Source organism: Phocoena phocoena, chromosome 7 (genome assembly GCF_963924675.1).
Source record: "Phocoena phocoena chromosome 7, mPhoPho1.1, whole genome shotgun sequence".
Taxonomy (NCBI): Eukaryota; Metazoa; Chordata; class Mammalia; order Artiodactyla; family Phocoenidae; genus Phocoena; species Phocoena phocoena.
This window is the reverse complement of record NC_089225.1, coordinates 114841742-114847213: the sequence shown is the minus strand read 5'-3', so window position 1 is coordinate 114847213 and position 5472 is coordinate 114841742.

The following is a 5472-nucleotide window of genomic DNA, read 5'->3' as shown; positions in this document are numbered from 1 at the left end:
GTTGACCCTGCGTCCTTCCTGCCGGCGCCTGGATCCCTCTGCGGGGAGGACGGACACCACTGTTGCGGCTGCCGGGTCGGCAGAGCGGGGCAGAGAGCGAGGGGAGGTCTGCGGCCGGGAGGGCTGCTGGTGGCTGGGACGGTGCGAGGGGGGGAGAGCTACAGGAGCTGGGGCAGCTGCCATTTAGTCCAGAGAGCCCGAGGCCTGGAGGAGCAGATGGGAGCCCGCACCAGGCCCCAGATGCCCCGCTGTGGCGAGCGCGAGGGCTGGGGCGGGGTGTTTGTCCGCGCTCTGCGCCGGGGGCACAGGGACCGACCGAGGCCGCCCCACCTGCCAAGGCCCCGCCCGAAGTGAGCTGCTCTGCGGTGCGTCCAGCGGGCAGGTGGGCAACCGCGGTTCCCCAGGGCTGGGGTCCCCCCACCGAAGCCACACAGAGCGCCTGGCCCTTCTCACCCCCGAGGGCCTGGAGGAGATGCCGCGCCAGGCCCAGGGGCCTGTGGAGCCCTGACGGGCCAGGTGTTTGCCCAGCCTCCCTGGGTCCATCTACCCCCTTCCTCTGGCGACCCATTCATGGCAGAATGGGCTCCCACCTGGCACAGCGGCTTCCGGAAGAGGCCTCCGAGATCATGGCCAACATCCCAGCACCAGCCTGGTCTGGCAGCCAAGTCTGGGTCAGCCCTGAGGGCAGAGAGCTGGGAGGGACCCTGTCCTCACGGCCCTGCCCCCATGGCCGTTCCCCTCGTGCCCTTGGCTGCCTGTGGAAATCCCTGAGTCTGACCCTTATCCTGGCTGGAGCCCCTGACCTCGGCACCCCAGGACAGGACCGGGAGGCACGCAGTCGAGGAGGAGAAATCCTGGCAGAGGGCAGCCTCAGGCTGACCCTGCGGGGCTTGCGGCAGGAGGGCTTGGCCAAGCTCCCCAGACTAGGCCGCTGGACACTCTCCTCTGGCTACCGCTGCGAAGGACGGTCCCGGAAGAGACCAAGCCGCAGGGTCCCAGGCTCTCCGCTGTCGGTGGCACAGCAGCTCTGGTGGCCCCAGCACTGGCTGCTCAAGGAGAGCGGTGGCAGCAGGTTTCTGGAGGTGGGTGCACAGCTCAGCTGGAGCCCTCAGAGGGACACAGGCGCGTACAAAGGCACACACGCCCTGCGTATGATCTTTTACTTTTCACTTTATACAATGTATTATGGTTTGAAATTTTTTCAAGTTGCATTATTTTAGCAGTTAAAAAAAAAAATTAGGGCTTCCCTGGTGGCACAGTGGTTAAGAATCCGTGTGCCAATGCAGGGGACACAGGTTCGAGCCCTGGTCTGGGAAGATCCCACATGCCGCGGAACAACTACGTCCGTGCGCCACAACTACTGAGCCTGTGCTCTGGAGCCCGTGAGCCACAACTACTGAGCCCGTGTGCCACAACTACTGAGCCTGCGCTCTGGAGCCCGCAAGCCACAACTACTGAGCCAGCACGACTAGAGCCCGTGCTCCACAACAAGAGAAGCCACCGCAATGAGAAGCCCGCGCACCGCAACAAAGAGTAGCCCCTGCTCGCGGCAACTAGAGAAAGCCTGCATGCAGCAATGAAGACCCAACACAGCCAAAAATAAATAAATTTATTAAAATAAATAAACTTCTAAAAAATAGTCTATTAATAAAAAATAAAAATATATGATTAAAAAAAATTTAAGCAAGCAAGCAAGCTACAATTAGCGCGGCTGTATTGCTGGGTCCCAGGTGCTAGGAAGGGCCCAGGCCCAGGAGCCGCTGCTATACTAGCTTTATTTGACCATAACTTTTAGTATATGTTTATATAATATTCAGAAATACATTAGTTAGAAAAAGCTAAGCCTCCAACTACTGTGGCTTTGACACCAGACCTTTGTGTGGCTTAACCCAAAAGGTTTTCTTCCTCACCTCATAAGTAGGGAGGTGCTGGCACCTGGGTGGGTTCAGTGGCTCAAGGGTGTCAGGGCCAGAGCCCTTGCCTGTGGCTGCAGGATTGCTGTGGCAGGTCCAGCCACTGAGTCCACATTCAAGGTACCTGCCCTTCTAGCTGCACCTGCCCTTCTTCTCGGGAAAGCAGGTGTCATCAGCTAAGCACGAGTCTCGGGCCACCCTCGGCCATGAGGCAGTCTGGAAAGGTGGTTGGGAACAAATGCACCTCATCCTTGGGGGTGGACACATTGCTGGTCTGGGTGAAACCACTGAGGTGAGTGTCCACTGTAGTGACTGCTAGCTGGGAAGGACTCTGTCCTCCTGACACTTGCCTGCTCTGCACAGAGCCTGAGGGGTGGACCACGGATGCTCAAGGCTTCCTGTGCCCGGACGAGCTACCTCGTTTGCACAGCGTGCTCCCTGCCCCCAGGACCCTCCCCTGCTTCCCCCAAACCTTCTCCTTGCACAAAAGGGGCACCCTCCTCCAGGCAGCCTCCCAGCCTGCTCACCAGCCATCTGCCGCCGTCCTGCCTGCTTGTCTCTGGCTGCACAGGGCACTTCCATCCCCGCAGCCTTCACCCCGGTCCAGTGCGTCTGCATGCCTGTCCCCTGCTCCCGGACCCCTATCTCTCCTTCAGCCCCCCTGGGTCCCTACCCCGACTCCCCATCCCCCCTGGTTCTTCCTGCCAAGTGCCCCAAGCCCAGAGCTGGGGGTTCTCAGGGCTCCTTCGCCCTCACCCCACCTCCTTCCAGGCTGCTCTGGCTACGGCTTCACTCTCTGCCCCTCCCCACCTCTGCCGCCCCTTCTCAGGTCCCCGCCCCCTCCCCAGTGCTGGTCTTCTCTTCAGGGTCACCCATTCCTCCTGTTAAATGACTCCTCAGCGAGCCTGTCCAAAACGCTCTGCTTTCTTCCAAAGCACGGGTCACCTTCCAACTACGTAACTGTCTTATTACGGTTATTGTTTGATCTATAGCCACTGTATGTGAAGTTCACAAGGGCAGGAATTTAAAGACCTCTGTCGCGATGTCTCCCAGGTGCCCAAGAGGGAGGCTGGCACGGAGCAGGTGCCGAGTGCCTGCTGAGGGACGAAGGTCAGATCCCCCACGGAAGCTGCCTCCTCCCCCGCTTGCCGTCGGCGTCGTCACCCCCCCTCCTTCCCCTGGTTTACCGTCGGCGTCGTCACCCCCCTCCCCCCCCCCCGCGGCTTACCGTCGGCGTCGTCACGCTGCAGAGGCCCTGGTGAGGCGGCTTGTGCTCACCACCCTCCGTTCACGGGGTGCTTGCTCTCAGCAGGGACTCGGGCCTCACTTTATCCCCTCGTCCACTCCGTCCCTGTTGTGGGAACCCTCCTACTCGGACGCATCCCTCTGTGATGGACGTGCAGTCCACGTGGCTGTGGCCTCCTGTGGTTTCCCAGCAAGGGCGCTGTGGGCTCCTCCCCACTGAGGAGCATTTACCATAGCCGAAGGCCCAGCCTGGACTCAGCCACCGCTGTGCCTGGGGCCTGCGTGCAGTGCCCTGCCGGCCAGGAGGGGACAACTCCCGACGTCGACGCCCCAGTCCGTGCCCCCTCTTCCCCCATGGCAACCCCGCACTGCAGAGGATCGGCTCCCTGCCCTGCTTTGCACACCTCTGATGGCAGCCCTGGCTGGCTGGCCCCCGGCTTCTCTGAGCTGCCTGATTGTCCTGGGGCCATGTTTCTACCCGGATTCTCCTTCCTCTGGTTTGCAGGAGTCCTTTACATCTAAGCGTCAGGCCCTCTGCCAGTTCTAAACTCTGAGCACACGTCTCTCAGTCTGCTCTCAGTGGTCTATTCATGGTGTCCTTTGCCCCACAGGAATTTTTACTTTATGTAAACTAACCCATCAAAACCTTGTCTTACGGCTGTGCTTCGGGGATTAAGAAGCTTTTCTGCACTCCCAGCTCACAAGTGTATTTTCCCACCGTTCTTTCTACTGGCTTGCGATTCTTTCACACGGAGACTTTTAATCCTCAGGTCGGCCTGCGTACGAAGTTAGGCTGGGTCAGTGTCCCTTTTCCCACAAACTGTGCTCCTCTGCCAGCCCCGCCCAGGACACAGGCCTCTCGTCCAGGGACCCGCGGGCGCCCTCACCAGCACCGAGCCCGTCCGAGGGTCTGTGCGGCCGGCTGTATTTCTACAGTGTTGGCAGTGTTTCTACGGTGGCTTTGTAGCTTTTTTGCTTTCCCCCAGATTTTTTATAATCTGGAAGGAAATCACTGCTCTTGACTCATTTTCAAAGGTGACTAAACTTTTTTAAAGTTTCAAGGTTCAGTGTGGATCTTTTCTTCCATATAAATTTTAGAGTTTAAGGTTCTTAAAAAATCAAATGTCATTCTGATTAGGACTGTGCTGGATTTAGCAGAGCTTTCCCATCCCTTCTCCTTTTTTTGTATAATTTTGCAAGTGTCTATTAAAGAGCAGGTGCTGGACTTGGATTTGTGACCCGAAACGGGGACGGACGGGCTCTGACCCCATCTGCACGTCTATCTGTGGCGCCTCCTTGAGCCTTTTTCTCCAGTGTCCTCTTTGCTTGAAGCTTTTTGGGTTTTTTCCTACTTGTGAGTTGGATGTTGGATAATTTATATCTACGAGCGGCTGCTCTAAACTTACATCTTCCCACAAACTCTCTTAAGCTCTCGCTCCCTCTTCCACACCAAAGTGAAAGCCTGCGCAGTCTCTACTTGCACTTGCCACGGTCTTACCTCGATTTAAAAAAACAATAGCCATGCGGTTCGGGTCACTCATGGTTTTTCAGGGGCAAGTTTTGTGTCTTGTCAGGAACCGTCCTAGCATTTACAAAGAAAAGAGCTCACCAACCAGTCGAGTACGTACTTTTAAACCAAATTTTGCTGGTTTTGGTACTGCTGCCAAACCCTGTCTTTCCCTTCCTTCATTCCTTATTTGGATTCACTGTTCGTGTGGGTGGACTCCTCCACATAATCCTTCCAGCAAGGGCACTCAAATCCTGAAACCCTGTGTTTCTAAAATGGCTTTCTTTTGTCCTCAGCTAGTGTCTGGCCAAGGGCAGAATTCTGGGGTCGCAACGCAAGGGCTCTCTGGGGCCAGGTCCTACCTAACCCTGCTTTCCTTTCCAAGAGTTCACTCTTCAACAGGGAGATGCTCACAGATGCACGTCACACAATCGATTCTGGCGAAGATTTGAGTCAGGACTTGGACGTGACCTCACCCTCAGGCCACCCCAGCAGGCGCTCACCCCCGAGCTCCTGGCCCCCCACGCGGCTGCCCAGGCTCTGTGACAGGCTCCAGAGCAGTGCTGTCCAGTAGGACTTTCTGTGACCATGGAGACGGGCTGCCCCTGGTGAGATGTGGCTATGGTGTGGCGAGTGCAGTGGAGGACATGAATTTTTAATTTCATTTTAACAAATTTAAACTTGAACTGACGCAGCCACGTGTGGCACGAGGGGGCCCACAATGGACAGCGCAGCTTGAGTCTTGGAAGGAGGAACCCTAGGGACCCTGAGATTTGGTCCTCATTCTGCAGAAGGGAAAATCCAGGG